This window comes from Heteronotia binoei, chromosome 2, assembly GCF_032191835.1.
Source record: "Heteronotia binoei isolate CCM8104 ecotype False Entrance Well chromosome 2, APGP_CSIRO_Hbin_v1, whole genome shotgun sequence".
Lineage (NCBI taxonomy): Eukaryota > Metazoa > Chordata > Lepidosauria > Squamata > Gekkonidae > Heteronotia > Heteronotia binoei.
In genome coordinates, this window is record NC_083224.1 from 8,414,309 (window position 1) to 8,431,017 (window position 16,709).

General features: G+C 49.6%; 1 protein-coding gene across 1 annotated transcript in view; it reads right to left on the reverse strand.

Annotated features, from left to right (window-relative positions):
• Window positions 1-9,843, reverse strand: part of LOC132590647 (targeting protein for Xklp2-like) — a 57,776-nt gene extending 47,933 nt beyond the window's left edge. The window contains exon 1 of the mRNA XM_060263622.1: window positions 9,796-9,843. The gene's annotated coding sequence lies outside the window, so the exon portion shown is untranslated. The remainder of the gene's footprint in view (window positions 1-9,795) is intronic.
• Window positions 9,844-16,709: the final 6,866 nt, after the last annotated feature.

Genomic DNA, 16,709 nt, shown 5'->3' on the forward strand with positions numbered 1-16,709 from the left:
ATCCTGTGAATTTAGGGGGAGGGGTTTGTGAGTTCCCTACCTTGTGCAGGGGGTTGGACTAGAGAACCCTGGAGGTCCCTTCCAACTCTGTGATTCTATGGACAAGCTGGAAGGGGTCCAGAGGAGGGCAACGAAGATGGTGAGGGGTCTGGAGACCAAGTCCTATGAGGAAAGGTTGAAGGAGCTGAGGATGTTTAGCCTGGAGAGGAGGCGTCTGAGAGGTGACAGGATCACCATCTTCAAGGACTTGAAGGGCTGTCCTATAGAGGATGGTGTGGAATTGTTTTCTGTGGCCCCTAAAGGTAGGACCAGAACCAATGGGTTGAAATTAAATCCAGCTCAACATTAGGAAGAACTTCCTGATCGTTAGAGCTGTTCCTCAGTGGAACAGGCTTCCCCCTCGGGAAGTGGTGGGCTCTCCTTCCTTGGAGGTTTTTAAACAGAGGCTCGCGAAGCCAAGCCGAGAGAGAGAGAGAGGATGGCCCTCTGACCGCAATGAGGATCCTGTGAATTTAGGGGAAAGTACTTGTGAATGTCCTGCATTTTGCAAGCGGTTGGACTAGATGACCCTGGAGGTCTCTTCCAACTCTATGATTCTAGGGATGCTTTAGGCTGATCCTGCATTGGACTGACAGAGCAGTTCCTCAGTGGAACAGGCTTCCTCGGGAGGTGGTGGGCTCTCCTTCCTTGGAGGTTTTTCAACAGAGGCTAGATGGTCATCTGACAGCGATGAAGATCCTGTGAATTTGGGGGGAGGTATTTGCGAGTTTCCTGCATTGTGCAGCGGGTTGGACTAGATGACTCTGGAGGTACCTTCCCACTCTATGATTCATTCATCGCCCCGGAATTTAAATTTGCTTTCACAAAGACTGGTTTCTCAACATTTCAAATGGTTCCGTGTCCTCCACCAACCCCCTTATCATCCATCACATCTCTGGCTAACGGTCTTTCTGGGTGTTCCTCCTAGGGCGGGGGTGTCAAACTCATTTGTTCTGAGGGCCAGATCCGACATAAATGTAACCTTGTCGGGCCGGGCCACGAGCGTCATAAGATGAGATGCCCGGTAGCGGAGATATAAACTTTATAAAGGACATGGACAAACACAATTTAATGCTTTTTTATAACCAGACATGCTTAAAGCATCAGCACTTACTGGCTTGAAAGCTGTTTTCTTTGTATCTCTCTTGTGCGATCCAGGGAACTGGGCAAGGGAAGCTCTGGCTCTTTCCTTCTTTCCCCAGGGGACCAGGAGGGGGGGGGAGCCTCAGCCAACAGAAGGAAGAGAGGCTTGGCTCAGTAGCTCTGCTGTGCGATTGAGAGAGCCTGGCAAAGCAAGCTCTCCCTCCCACCCTCCCTCCCTCAGAAAGAGCCTCAAGCCAATAAAGAAAATAGAGAAGAAGAATTGCAGATTTATACCCCACCCTCCTCCCTGAATCAGAGACTCAGAGCGGCTTACAATCTCCCATGTCTTCTCCCCCCACAACAGACACCCTGTGAGGTGGGTGGGGCTGAGAGTGCTCTCACAGCAGCTGCCCTTTCAAGGACAACTCTTGCGATAGCTACGGCTAACCCAAGGCCATTTCAGCGGGTGCAAGTGGAGGAGTGGGGAATCAAACCCGGTTCTCCCAGATAAGAGTCCGCACACTTAACCACTACACCAAACTGGCTCTGTAGCTCCTGTGCAATTGAGCAAGCCTGGCAAAGCAAGCTGTGATGCAGAAGGAAACAAGAGAGAGGGAGAAAGAAGTGGATGACAGCCAGTCGCTTGGGGGCCTGATAGGAGCCCTCCGGAGGCCTGGTTTGGCCCCCGGGCTGCATGTTTGACACCCCTGTCCTAGGGTGAAAGAGACTGGGTCAATAGAACATATGAAGCTGCCTTTTAATGAATCAGACCCTTGGTCCATCAAAGTCAGTATCGTCTACTCAGACTGGCAGCAGCTCTCCAGGGTCTCCAGCTGAGGTTTTTCACACTATTTGCCTGGACCCTTTTTAGTTGGAGATGCCGGGGACTGAACCTGGGACCTTCTGCTTGCCACGCAGATGCTCTACCACTGAGCCACCGTCCCTCCCCTGCTCTCCAGGGTCTCAAGCTGAGGTTTTTCACACCTATTTGCCTGGACCCTTTTAGTTGGAGATGTCGGGGATTGAACCTGGGACCTTCTGCTTGCCATGCAGATGCTCTACCACTGAGCCACCGTCCCTCCCCTGCTCTCCAGGGTCTCAAGCTGAGGTTTTTCACACCTATTTGCCTGGACCCTTTTTAGTTGGAGATGCCGGGGATTGAACCTGGGACCTTCTGCTTCCCAAGCAGATGCTCTACCACTGAGCCACCATCCCTCCCCTGGTCTCCAGGGTCTCAAGCTGAGTTTTTTCACGCCTCCTTGCCTGGACCCTTTTTAGTTGGAGATGCCGGGGATTGAACCTGGGACCTTCTGCTTCCCAAGCAGATGCTCTACCACTGAGCCACCATCCCTCCCCTGGTCTCCAGGGTCTCAAGCTGAGTTTTTTCACGCCTCCTTGCCTGGACCCTTTTTAGTTGGAGATGCCGGGGATTGAACCTGGGACCTTCTGCTTACCAAGCAGATGCTCTACCACTGAGCCACCGTCCCTCCCCTGCTCTCCAGTGTCTCAAGTTGAGGCTTTTCACACCTAATTGCCTGGACGCTTTTCAGTTGGAGATGCCAGGGATTGAACCTGGGACCTTCTGCTTACCACGCAGATGCTCTACCACTGAGCCACCGTCCCTCCCCTGGGTGCTACAGACCGAGTGGAGCTTCAACAACCCTTTGAGTTGCAGGCAAAGTCTACCCTGCCCCTCCCTCCCCGATACAGAGGCTTCACCCTCCACGTTGAGACTGACAACGTTTGGCACCTGCGCTGAGGCCCAGATGCCAATCTTCATTTGCCAGACTGGACGCCGTGACAGCAGAGCAACGTAACCTCAGCCAATTCTGCTCATCCGTCATGATGGATGTTGCAAGCGACCCATTTGCGGAACGAGGACAGAGCCTAATGAGAGAGGCCGACGCTGTGCCAGTATTCCCCAATGCTTCTCCCCCGCCCCTCCAGCTGGAGAGCCGTGTCTCCCTCCCCGGCAAACCCAAAAATAGATGCCCCTGACATTGCATGCCCTGTAATCCAGACCCCACAAGCTCCGAAAGACATCAAGATGGGGACAGGCTAAAAATAGGCGTTAAAGGGGCAGCAAAGGATTTAGGGATGATCTATTGAACGCGGCACAAATACGAGCTTCTCCAAACGACACGCCGACTTGCACCCGCTTGCCCCAGAGGGATTCGCTACTGCACGCGGGACAGGGGTGGAAACCGCCAGCCCCGTGGTGCAGAGCGGTACAGCTACAGTGCTGCAGTCCGAGCTACCTGCTCATGACTTGAGTTCGATCCCGGCGGAAGCCGGGTTCGGGTGGCTGGCTCAAGGTTGACTCAGCCTTCCCTAGAGATGCGAAGGCCCGGGAGAAAAAAACCGGAAAAATTGAAGAAAGCAAAAAATTGACTATGGAACCTTTTATTTTAACACGGTGAAGACAATATTTTAAGACAAGGTGCTCAAATATTTTCCAGATCACTTCTAAAAAATAGGTCTGGCGTCAGATTATTCTAATTTCTGTGCACAGAGGACAAGCAAGTCCTAGGTCATGCCCATTCACTGAAACTTAGTCCTACACTCCCGTCTATACACTTCCGCCCTCTTCAGTCCATTTTAGGAGAATCTTTTTTATTTTTATTTAATACTGTGGAGAGGAAATATGAATCATTGTTACTTCTGGATTTTAAAAAAAATCGTTTTGTGGAGGGTTTTTTTTTGTCCGTTCCACATAAGCCAGTCAACAGCTCAGGAGATCGTTGCTCCGTTTGTTACAATCACAACTAAATATTATTTAAACAGTAAATTCTGTTTGTAAGAATTGTTTGGATACACTCTGTTTTTAAGCTGCTAGTTGTGATAATTTCATGCCAAGTAAAATTGTCCACAGTCATATTTTACGTTCCTAAAGGAGCAGAATGGCTTTCAATCTGGAAAAGACAAAAGAAGTGCTAAAGTAGCATTCCCCCCCCCCAATTTTTCCAAAAAAATTCTGTTCCCCCCCCTCCCCCTCCCAAAAAAAAAACACTAGGTTTTTTCCCAAGCTTCAAAATTTCCAGAAAATTTACATCTCTAGCCTTCCCATCCTTCCAAGGTCGGTCAAATGAGTCCCCAGCTAGCTGGGGGCGGGGGGGGGAAGTGTAGATGACTGGGGAAGGCAACAGCAAACCACCCCATAAAAAGTCTGCTGTGAAAACATCACCACCATGCAACATTACCCCAGAGTCGGTAACGGCTGGTGTTTGCACAGGGGGACTGCCTTTACCTTTTTGTGCTCATAGCATTGTTACACTCTGCCCGCTTCTGAGTGGTGGAATAGCCTAGCGTTGTGCTTTTGCAATATACACCTTTATTTACAAATATACAAGCCAAATATAAGGAAGAGAGACAGACCCACAGTTCTACGTCATCTTGGAAAGAGGGATATCCTGCCCTCTCCAGGTGACTCAGACAACTGATCATAATTTGCCCGCTTCTCTAATAGCTGGAGAAGAACCTTGAGAGTCCCTTGGACTGCAAGATCCAATCGGTCAGTCCTAAGGGAAATCAACCCAGACTGTTCCCTGGAAGGTCAGATGCTGAAGCTCAACTACTTTGGCCACCAACTGAGAAGGAAGCACTCATTGGAGAAGATCCTGGTGCTGGGAAAGACAGAAGGCAAAAGAAGAAGGGGACGGCAAAAGATGAGATGGCTGGACAGCGTTACTAATGTAACAAACACAAATTTGAGCAGATTTCGGAGGATGGCGGAAGACAGGAGGGACCTGGCGTGACTTGGTCCAGGGGGGGTCGCAAAGAGTCGGACTCGACTGCGTGACTGAACAACAACTTCATAGTATTTCCCAGTGTCTCCATTGGAAAAATGGGGAGGGGGGGGAAATCATCGGAAGAGCATTTTCCGAACATTTCCAGTGTTTTCCCAGGCCTTGGCATTTCTACTTCCCATGAAGTTTATGACAAACGATTTGCACTGCCAGACAAAGATGAAAACCTAGCGAACGCATTTAGAACAAAGACTCCTAGAATTGAGTCCCACAGGAGTTCAGCCTAAGCATGCATCGGACCAGGTTGTTAAATGGGAGTTTTACTGCGGGTGGGGATGACATTAATCATAGTTACTGGACGGAGAACATGTTAAGTTATCAAAAAACCATTATTTTTACACAACGGCTAAACAGCAGACGCCATTACTTTATGGCTGCGTTCAAGATTTCTGAAGAGGCCACCATCTGCCTAGATCGCCCAAGGCTGTGAGACTCTCTATGCCTCATCAGTTTAATGGAGCTCATTTCCAAGTATGCAGCTACGATGTATTTGGGATGTTAAAAAATGTTGTTATATAAATATACGTGGCGGGCAGCGATCCAGAAGACACCCCATTCATCGCTATTAATTCAACAGAATGACAAATCCTTAGAAAACGAAACAAACGTTTTCGGCAGAAAAACCAGACCCGCACCCTGATTGAATTGTTTCCTGTTTTGACTTAGACCAGGGGTGTCAAACAAGCAGCCCGGGGCACCGAATCAGGCCCCCGGAGGGCTCCTATCAGGCCCGCAAGCAACTGGCTCTCGTCTGCTTCCTTTTCCCTCTCTCTTGCTTCCTTCTGCAGCTCAACTTGGTTTGCAAGCCTCGCTCAATTGCACGGGAGCTGCAGAGCAAAACCTCGATTTTCTCCATTGGTTGAGGCTGTGAGCCTCAACCAATGGAGGGCCTGCAAGACCGCCCTTTTTAAGCTTGCACACTTGGACTGCTAAGAAGATCGGTAATTAAGGATCCGCCAATGCGGTTTGAAGACCTATACCGCTGAATAACTGTACTCATTGGATTGGTTTTAATGTTGTTAAGTTTAGTGTTTAATGTTGTTAAATCTAAAGGCTTTTAACTACTGTATGTTTTTATAAAATGTTGTTAGCCACCCTGAGCCTGCCAAGGTGGGGAGGGCGGGATATAAATAAAATGTATTATTATTATTATAAAAATAAATTTGACTTGACTTGACTCCCCCTCCTGGTCCCCTGGGGAAGGAGGGAAAGAGCCAGAGCTTCCTTTGCCCAGTTCCCTGGATCCCATGAGAGAGCTACAAAGAAAGCACCTTTAAGACCAATGAGTGCTCATGTTTAAAGCGTGTTTTATTTTAAAGAGGGTTTTTTTTTTAAATTTTAAGTCGTGTTTGTCTGCATCCTTTTAAAAAGTTCCTATCTCTGCTACCTGATCTTAAATAGGTACACACATGGCCCCGCCCAACAAGGTCTCATTTATGTCAGATCTGGCCCTCACGAGTTTGACATCCCAGCGCTAAGGCCTCCCACTGATTCTGCTTTCTGGCGCTGACATTCAGAGGTTAACTGCCTCTGGACTGAGAGGTTCCCTTTAGTCACCACAGGCCACTGATGGACCCCTCTTCTTCCAGCCCCCATTTTAAAGCCATCCACACCTGTGCCCATCACTACATCCACAGGCAGTGAACAGCACCGTTTAAATTACTCAAGAAATAAACAGGCACTTCTCCAGACCTATTCTGGAGAGCCAATGTGGTGTAGTGGTGAAAGGGGTCTGATTCCCCACTCCTCCCCTTGCCACTGCAATGGCTTTGGGTCAGCCGTAGCTCTCGTAGGAGTTGTCCTTGAAAGGGCAGCTTCTGGGAGAGCTCTCTCAGCCCCACCTACCTCCCAGGGTGTCTGTTGTGGGGGAGGAAGGGAAAGGAGATTGTAGGTCGCTCTGAGACTCTGTCCTTGGAAGGGCAGCTTCTGGGAGAGCTCTCTCAGCCCCACCCACCTCACAGGGTGTCTGTTGTGGGGGAGGAAGGGAAAGGAGATTGTAGGTCGCTCTGAGACTCTGTCCTTGAAAGGGCAGCTTTTGGGAGAGCTCTCTCAGCCCCACCTACCTCCCAGGGTGTCTGTTGTGGGGGAGGAAGGGAAAGGAGATTGTAGGTCGCTCTGAGACTCTGTCCTTGGAAGGGCAGCTTCTGGGAGAGCTCTCTCAGCCCCACCCACCTCACAGGGTGTCTGTTGTGGGTGCGGGGGGGGGGGAGGTAAAAGGAGATTGTGACCGCTCTGAGATTCAGAGTATAGGGTGGGATATAAATCCAATACCTTCTTCTTCTACTGTAAGCTCTTGGGAGGATTGGCCACATCAGGGGTGCGTGGCCTAATACGCCAAGGAGTTCCTGCTGCAGAAAAAGCCGTGAGAGACAATGCCCTCATCCACCCACACACAAGATGCCAGACAAGCTGGCCATTTGCAATAGGGAAAGTACTCATTAGATTAGGCTTCTCTTTCTCTTTTCGACTGCAGCCTGAGTTTGAACTGGAACTGTACCGAGTCCGGTACAAGGTGCTGGTCATTACCTTTAAAGCCCTATATGGCCTGGGACCTGCCTACCTGAAGGACCATCTCTCCCCACATGTTCCCCAGAGAGTACTGAGGTCGGGAACTCAGAACCTTCTCACCATCCCCGGGCCTAAAGAAGTCCGTCTTAAGACAACCAGAGACAGGGCCTTTTCCATAATGGCCCCTACATGGTGGAACCAGCTGCCGGAGGAGGTGAGGGCCCTGCGGGACCTTACTCAGTTCCGCAGGGCCTGCAAGACAACCCTCTTCCGGCTAGCCTACACCTGACTGGGAAATAAATGTAGCTTATTAAACTCCTGTTAATTATATTGCTGATGTTAAGGTTTTAAGGTTTTTTAGGTTTTAAATGTTTTGACTTTTAGATGCTTATATATGTAAATGTCAATTTAAATTCTGTTTTATCGTTTGTTGTGAGCCGCCCTGAGCCATTTTTGTGGGAAGGGCGGGATGCAAATCATAGAATAAATAAATAAACTACCTGAAGAAATGTCAGTTTACCTTGGGGTTTTTTTTTTTTTTGCAATATATCTTTGGAGATCGATACAATGCACTCAGGATCACACTTCTGTGTCCGGGCAAAGCTCAGCTCTATTAAATATCCCAACAGTATGGACTCACTGGCTGTAAGACAGCTTCCAATGCTGCGGCCAAGGCTTGCCCAGGAGAACCAGTTTGATGTAGTGGTTAAGTGTGCAGAGAACCCGATTTGATTCCCCACTCCTCCCCTTGCAGCTGCTGGAATGGCCTTGGGCCAGTCATAGCTCTCGCAGGAGCTGTCCTTGAAAGGGCAGTTGCTGTAAGAGCTCTCTCAGCTCCACCCACCTCACAAGGTGTCTGTTGTGGCCGGGGCGGGCAAGGAGAAAGGTAGAGGGGATTGTGAGATGCTCTGTGAGATTCAGAGCGGAGGGCGGAATATAAATCCAGTCTCCTCTTCTTCTACTGTAAGCTCTTGAAGGCTTTGCAAAGGAGTTCCTGCTACGGAAAAAAAGCCCTGGATAAATGAATTAAATCAATGGGAAGGCCAGGCCCACCAATTTATGTTGCGTGATCCGCCCTGAGGCCGTTATGAGAAAGGGCGGAATATAAGCCTACTAAACAGCAACAGCGCATAGAGCAGCAAATGAACACTTAGAAACTTTATGATTAACCTGTGATATATTTTCCAGCCAGTCAAAACTTAGAGCGCCAACAGAAGCAGACAGAACCAGCAGTGCTGCTAACAGAACAGGCAATGGAGAGAGCACTGCAGACCTTTGGAATTTCAGTCAATAAGATTTCAGGTCCCCCATGGAAACAAAGGAACGGATGGAGAAATCAACGGGGAGGCCAAGCCCACCGATTTATATTGTGATCCGCCCTGAGTCCGTTATGGGAACGGGCGGGATATGCTGGGATATAAGCCTACTAAATAAAACAATAAAATAAGGTTCGGCCGCCCTTGGTGTGGGCAGCTTCAGGTCCGCCATGGAAACAAAGGAACGGATGGAGAAATCAATGGGGAGGCCACGCCCACCGATTTACGTTGTGATCCGCCCTGAGCCCGTTATGGGAAAGGCGGGATATAAGCCTACTACATAAAACAAAACAGGCTGCCTGGGGTGGGCAGCTTCAGGTCCGCCATGGAAACAAAGGAACGGATGGAGAAATCAACGGGGAGGCCAAGCCCACCGATTTATATTGTGATCCGCCCTGAGTCCGTTATGGGAACGGGCGGGATATGCTGGGATATAAGCCTACTAAATAAAACAATAAAATAAGGTTCGGCCGCCCTTGGCGTGGGCAGCTTCAGGTCCGCCATGGAAACAAAGGAACGGATGGAGGAATCAATGGGGAAGCCACGCCCACCGAATTACGTTGTGATCCGCCCTGCGCCCCCGATATGGGAAAGGCGGGATATAAGCCTACTACATAAAACAAAACAGGCTGTCTGGGGTGGGCAGCTTCAGGTCCCCCCATGGAAACAAAGGAACGGATGGAGAAATCAATGGGGAGGCCACGCCCACCGATTTACGTTGTGATCCGCCCTGCGCCCCCGATATGGGAAAGGCGGGATATAAGCCTACTACATATAATAAAACAGGCTGCCTGGGGTGGGCAGCTTCAGATCCGCCATGGAAACAAAGGAACGGATGGAGAAATCAATGGGGAGGCCACGGCCGCCCATTTATGTTGTGATCCGCCCTAAGCCCATTATGGGAAAGGCGGGATATAAGCCTACTACATAAAATAAAAAATAAGCTTTTCCCTTCCCCCCCCCCAAAAAAAAACTGCGGGCCACCCGAGAACTGACCTTACACACACACCCCTACCAAAATTGGGGGGTTCCCAGCGCCCTACCTGGCCACAGACCGCCGAAGCGCTTCCCTCTCTCAGAAGCTGCTCGTCGCTGCCGCCGTTAGTCAATTTCAAACGCCTGCTCCGCTTCCAAACGGGCCAATCGTCGCCCGCGCCCGGCCCCGCCAGGCTCTCCGATTGGTCAGGAAGAACCACAGGGCGGCGTTCGCCCCGCCTCTCCCAGAAGCCCTGGCTTCGTAGGCTCCTCCGGGGGCTCCGACCATCCGCCGTCGCAGAGGCCGACGGGAAATGTAGTTCTCCGCAGAGCGGAAACGTGAAGATTTATATGCAAGCAAGCGTCGACTGTGCGGCTGAACAACAGCAAAAAGTGTAGGGCTGGCAAGACCAATTCAAGAAATATCTGGGGACTTTGGGGATGGAGCCAGGAGCAGGGGTGTGACAAGCAGAACTGAATTCCAAAGAGAGTTCTGGCCAACGCATTTAAAGGGATCACAAGCCTTTTTAAATGTCTTCCTTCCATAGGAAATAAGGAATGATAGGGGCACATTCTTTTGGGACTCATAGAATTGGATCCCCTGGTCCAATTTTTTCGAAACTTGGGAGGTATTTTGGGGGGAGGCAATGGATGCTATGCTACAAATTTGGTGCCTCTACCTCATAAAACAGCCCCCACAGAGCCCCAGATACCTGCAGATCAATTCTCCATGATTTCCTATGGGAATAAATCTCCATAGGGAATAATGGGGTTCCCAGGAGGCATTTCCCTCCCCTCCCCCCACTTTCCGACGACCCTGAAGCAGGGGGAGGGTCTCCAGACCAGGGGATCCCCTGCCCCCACCTGGGGATTAGCAACCCTCAAAAAGTGTCAAGTGGCGCCTTCAAGGCCAACCAAGTTTTATTCAGAATGACAGCTCTTTTCGAAGAGTGTATTCGAATAACGTTCTTTGTACTGACATACTCAAATAGGTAGCTCCAAGCGGGCGGCCGTGCTGGTCTGAAACAGCTGAACAGAGCAGGAGTCAAGTCCGCCTTTAAGACCAACCAGTTTTTATTTTTCAATTTTAAAATAAAAATTGGTTGGTCTTAAACGTGCCCCTTGTCTCCTGCTTTGTTCATACTCAAATAGGGATACTGGCTGTTTATCTCATTGCATATACTAACCCATCTTCCGTTATATATTTTTTTTCTAATGGCAAACTAGAGTTATGTTTCTATGTGTGTGCCATGTTTAATTCAAACCTCTGAGAAACGTATGCCCCCATTTTAATCCGAAGCTAACCTTGCACTACAAGAAGATCCAATCCGTCAGTCCGAAGGGAAATCAACCCAGCCTGTTCCCTGGAAGGTCAGATGCTGAAGCTGAAGCTCCAATACTTTGGCCACCCAATGAGAAGGGAGCACTCGCTAGAGAAGACCCTGATGCTGGGAAAGACATCACCCTGCCAACAAAATCCGTATAGTCAAAGCGATGGTATTCCCAGTATTAATGTATGGCTGTGAGAGCTGGACCATAAGGAAGGCCGAGCGCAGAAGAATAGATGCTTTCGACCTGTGATGCGGGAGAAGAATCTTGAGAGTTTCCTGCATTGTGCAGGGGGTTAGACTAGATGACCTTGGAGGTACCAAGGTCATCTTGAGAGTCCCTTGGACTGCAAGATCCAATCTTGAATCTTGAGAGTCCCTTGGACTGCAAGAAGATCCAATCAGTCAGTCCTAATGGAAATCAACCCAGACTGTTCCCTGGAAAGTCAGATGCTGAAGCTGAAGCTCCAGTACTTTGGCCATCCAATGAGAAGGGAGCACTCCCTGGAGAAGACCCTGATGCTGGGAAAGGGAGAAGGCAAACGAAGAAGGGGACAGCAAAAGAGGAGATGGCTGGACAGCGTTACTGATGTGACTAGCACAAATTTGAGCAGACTTCGGAGGATGGAGAAAGACAGGAGGGCCTGGCATGACTTGGTCCATGGGGTCACAAAGAGTCGGACTCGACGGTGTGACTGAACAACAACAAAAAATTGGGAGTTTCCTGCATTGTGCAGGGGGTTAAACTAGATGATCTTGGAGGTCCCTTCCAACTCTAGGGTTCTATGATTCTATGCTTTAACTGGGCTCTCCTTCCTTGGAGGTTTTTAAACAGAGGCTAGATGGCCATCTGACAGCAATGCAGATCCTGTGAATTTAGGGGAAGGTATTAAGTGATGGTATTCCCAGTAGTAATGTATGGCTGTGAGAGCTGGACCATAAGGAAGGCCAAACACAGAAGAATAGATGCTTTTGAGCTGTGGTGCTGGAGAAGAATCTTGAGAGTCCCTTGGACTGCAAGAAGATCCAATCAGTCAGTCTGAAGGGAAATCAACCCAGACTCTTCCCTGGAAGGTCAGATGCTGAAGCTGAAGCTCCAGTACTTTGGCCACCCAATGAGAAGAGAGCACTCCCTGGAGAAGACCCTGATGCTGGGAAAGGGAGAAGGCAAAAGAAGAAGGGGACGGCAAAAGAGGAGATGGCTGGATAGCGTTACTGATGTGACTAACACACATTTGAGCAGACTTCGGAGGATGAAGACAGGAGGGCCTGGCATGACTTGGTCCAGGGGGTCGCAAAGAGTCGGACTTGACTGTGTGACTGAACAACAACAACAACGAAATTACAACAGACTCCCATTTATTGCACTTCACACCCAGGATACTTAACGGGTTTGGGACATGGACATCAATCTGCTATTCCAACTTAATTACCCTTCCTTGTTGTTTCAGCCCGGTCAACACAAACTAACAATCACCAGACCCCAACTTGTGACTCTTTTGAGCTGCTAAAAAGCATTTCCATGACTCTGCATGCTGACTCTCCGCCCCCTTTCTCTATATTTAGGACTGCTTGCCGTGCCATCCGTTTGCCTGATGGAAGTGTGCTTCTAGTAACCAAAAGCTTACGTGCCGAATGCAACTTTGTTGGTTCTTAAAGGTGCTACTGGACTCCTGCTTTGTTCTATCGCTTCAGACCAACACGACTGCCCACCGGGATCTGTGAAGAATTAGACTGGAGGTGAAAATGACTAACCTGGGTGGGTGGGGGTGGGGATCTCGGGGGAGGAGTTGAAGAGGGCGGGATCGTGGCCAATCCAGTCTTGGAGGGGAGGGGGAGATCATGGGGTGGTTCTGGGCGGATTGTGGTGGTGCCCAAGCCATAAAAATGTCAGCTCAGTGGTGGATGCCAATTTCCAGGGGGGGGGGGGGTCTGGACCAATGATCCATCTAAGCTGTGGAGTCTCGTGAGCAAAAATTCTGCTTTGTGAGCGACTGGCAATAAAGTTGTGAGCGACGGCATCAATTCGGTTTGCTCTGGGGTCAATTTTCCTGAGCTCAGACAAAAGCCGTAAAATGTAAGCCGTTATAGGTCCCTATGGGAGGAGAAAGGTGAGGTGCCATGTTGCATTCTGGGCCACTGCCTACCAGCTCTGTACGGCTCTGCTCAGCTCTGTGTGGCTTTGCTCCCTGTGCTGGATTCCTCGTCTGATGAAGCGTGCTTACGAGCACGCGAAAGCTGACGTTCTCAATAAAAACGGGTTGGTCTTAAAGGTGCCGCTTGACTCCTGCTTTGTTCAACTGCATCCGTTAATGAGCTCAGACAAAAGCCATAAAATGTAAGCTGCTTTAGGGCCCCACTGGAGGAGAGAGGTGAGGTATAAAGGAATTAAACAATACATGCAACAAAGGTTCTGAAAAGCCATAAAAATATCAGATTAGTTGTGCATGCGGATTTCCAAGTGGGGTCTGTGGAGCAATGTTCCCTCCAAACTGCGGAGTCTTGTGACCAAAAATTCTACTTTGAGCCAGTTCGGTGTAGTGGTTAAGCGTGCGGACTCTTGTCTGGGAGAACCGGGTTTGATTCCCCACTCCTCCACTTGCACCTGCTGGAATGGCCTTGGGTCAGCCATAGCTCTCTTATCTGGGAGAACCGGGTTTGATTCCCCACTCCTCCTTTGCACCTGCTGGAATGGCCTTGGGTCAGCCATAGCTCTGGCAGAGGTTGTCCTTGAAAGGGCAGCTGCTGTGAGAGCCCTCTCAGCCCCACCCACCTCACAGGGTGTCTGTTGTGGGGGAGGATGGTAAAGGAGATTGTGAGCCGCTCTGAGACTCTTCGGAGCGGAGGGCGGGATATAAATCCAATATCTTCATATACCTCACAGGGTGTCTGTGGTGGGGCAGGAAGGTAAAGGAGATTGTGAGCCACTCTGAGACTCTTCGGATTGGAGGGCGGGATATAAATCCAATATCTTCATCTACCTCACAGGGTGTCTGTTATTGGTGGGGGGGAGGTAAAGGAGGTTGTGAGCCGCTCTGAGACTCTTTGGAGTGGAGAGCGGGATATAAATCCAATATCTTCATCTACCTCACAGGGTGTCTGTTGTGGGGAAGGAAGGGAAAGGAGATTGTGAGCCACTCTGAGACTCTTCGGAGTGGAGGGCGGGATATAAATCCAATATCTTCATATACCTCACAGGGTGTCTGTTGTGGGGGAGGAAGGTAAAGGAGATTGTGAGCCACTCTGAGACTCTTCGGAGTGGAGGGCGGGATATAAATCCAATATCTCCATCTACCTCACAGGGTGTCTGTTGTGGGGGGGGGGAGGTAAAGGAGATTGTGAGCCACTCTGAGACTCTTCGGAGTGGAGGGCGGGATATAAATCCAATATCTTCATCTACCTCACAGGGTGTCTGTTATTGGTGGGGGGGAGGTAAAGGAGGTTGTGAGCCGCTCTGAGACTCTCTGGAGTGGAGAGCGGGATATAAATCCAATATCTTCATCTACCTCACAGGGTGTCTGTTGTGGGGAAGGAAGGGAAAGGAGATTGTGAGCCACTCTGAGACTCTTCGGAGTGGAGGGCGGGATATAAATCCAATATCTTCATCTACCTCACAGGGTGTCTGTTATTGGTGGGGGGGAGGTAAAGGAGGTTGTGAGCCGCGCTGAGACTCTTTGGAGTGGAGAGCGGGATATAAATCCAATATCTTCATCTACCTCACAGGGTGTCTGTTGTGGGGAAGGAAGGGAAAGGAGATTGTGAGCCACTCTGAGACTCTTCGGAGTGGAGGGCGGGATATAAATCCAATATCTTCATATACCTCACAGGGTGTCTGTGGTGGGGCAGGAAGGTAAAGGAGATTGTGAGCCGCTCTGAGACTCTTCGGAGTGGAGGGCGGGATATAAATCCAATATCTTCATCTACCTCACAGGGTGTCTGTTATTGGTGGGGGGGAGGTAAAGGAGATTGTGAGCCACTCTGAGACTCTTCGGAGTGGAGGGCGGGATATAAATCCAATATCTTCATCTACCTCACAGGGTGTCTGTTGTGGGGGAGGAAGGGAAAGGAGATTGTGAGCCGTTCTGAGACTCTTCGGAGTGGAGGGCGGGATATAAATCCAATATCTTCATCTACCTCACAGGGTGTCTGTTGTGGGTGAGGAAGGGAAAGGAGATTGTGAGCCGCTCTGAGACTCTTCGGAGTGGAGGGCGGGATATAAATCTAATATCTTCATCTACCTCACAAGGTGTCTGTTGTGGGGGGGGGGGAAGGGAAAGGAGATTGTGAGCCGCTCTGAGACTCTTCGGAGTGGAGGGCGGGATATAAATCCAATATCTTCATCTACCTCACAGGGTGTCTGTTGTGGGGGAGGAAGGGAAAGGAGATTGTGAGCCGCTCTGAGACTCTTCGGAGTGGAGGGCAGGATATAAATCCAATATCTTCATCTACCTCACAGGGTGTCTGTTGTGGGGGAGGAAGGTACAGGAGATTGTGCGCCGCTCTGAGACTCTTAGGAGTGGAAGGCGGGATATAAATCCAATATCATCTTCTTCTTCTCTTGCCTTTCCTCCAAAGAGATCAGGCATGTAGATGCACCGACCTAGTATCTTCATAACAAACCTGTGGCTAGGCTGCCTGGAAGAAAATGTTCTGCTTTCCTGCAGAGCAGGGAGTGGACCCCAGTACTCCTAGACTGATGCTCTAGCCACAACACTTTAGTTGCTCTCCTTGCATTTGTAGGCAGAAACCTCCCGGGTTTCACAAAGCGATTCGCTGGCATCTTGAGGAAGTCAATTTGCCTGGGTGAGAACCGACTGAGAAGCACTGGCAGAGGTCTCACGGCAGCGCCACGCTGTTGACACGGAGCGGGTGGGATTGGCGCTTCGCAAGCTGTGGAGGGAATGGCAGGTAGCAGCAGGGGAGAGAGAGAGCGCCAGATGGCACACGGCTTCAGGGATCCGAGGAAAGATGCCCACTGAGCAAAACCTAAAAATACTTTCCTGGGAGTGAATGCTGTGGAGAGGATCCTAAGCATCTAAGCAGGGTTCCCTCTAAGCGGAGTTAGCGTGAGCCAGCTCACAGATTTTTAGCCTCCGGCTCACACATTCTGGTCTTCACTTAATAATAATAATAATAATAATAATAATAATAATAATAAACTTTTATTTATACCCCGCCCTCCCCGCCTAGGCAGGCTCAGGGCGGCTAACACGACATGGTAAAACCATGATACAGATAAACAATAAATAACATAATTACTTAATTAATAATTAAACAATAAAGAATTAACAACAAAACCAATAAAACAGTAAGACATTAAAATACAATCAGATGGCGTATAGGATGGCTCTTATCAGGAGTTCTGTCTTAAAAAGCTAGCTGGAAGAGGGCAGTTTTGCAGGCCCTACGGAACTGGTTAAGATCCCGTAGGGCCCGCACCTCTTCCGGCAATTGATTCCACCATTGGGGAGCCTTTGTAGAGAACGCCTGTTCTCTGGTAGCTTTCGATTTAGTTTCTTTTGGTCCAGGGATTTCAAGCAGGTTTTTTGAGCTTGATCGCAGTGCTCTCTGGGGAACATATGGAGAACTCAGGGGAACTCTCTGGGGAACTCAGGAAGGAAGAAGACGACGACACTGGATTTATATTCCGCCCT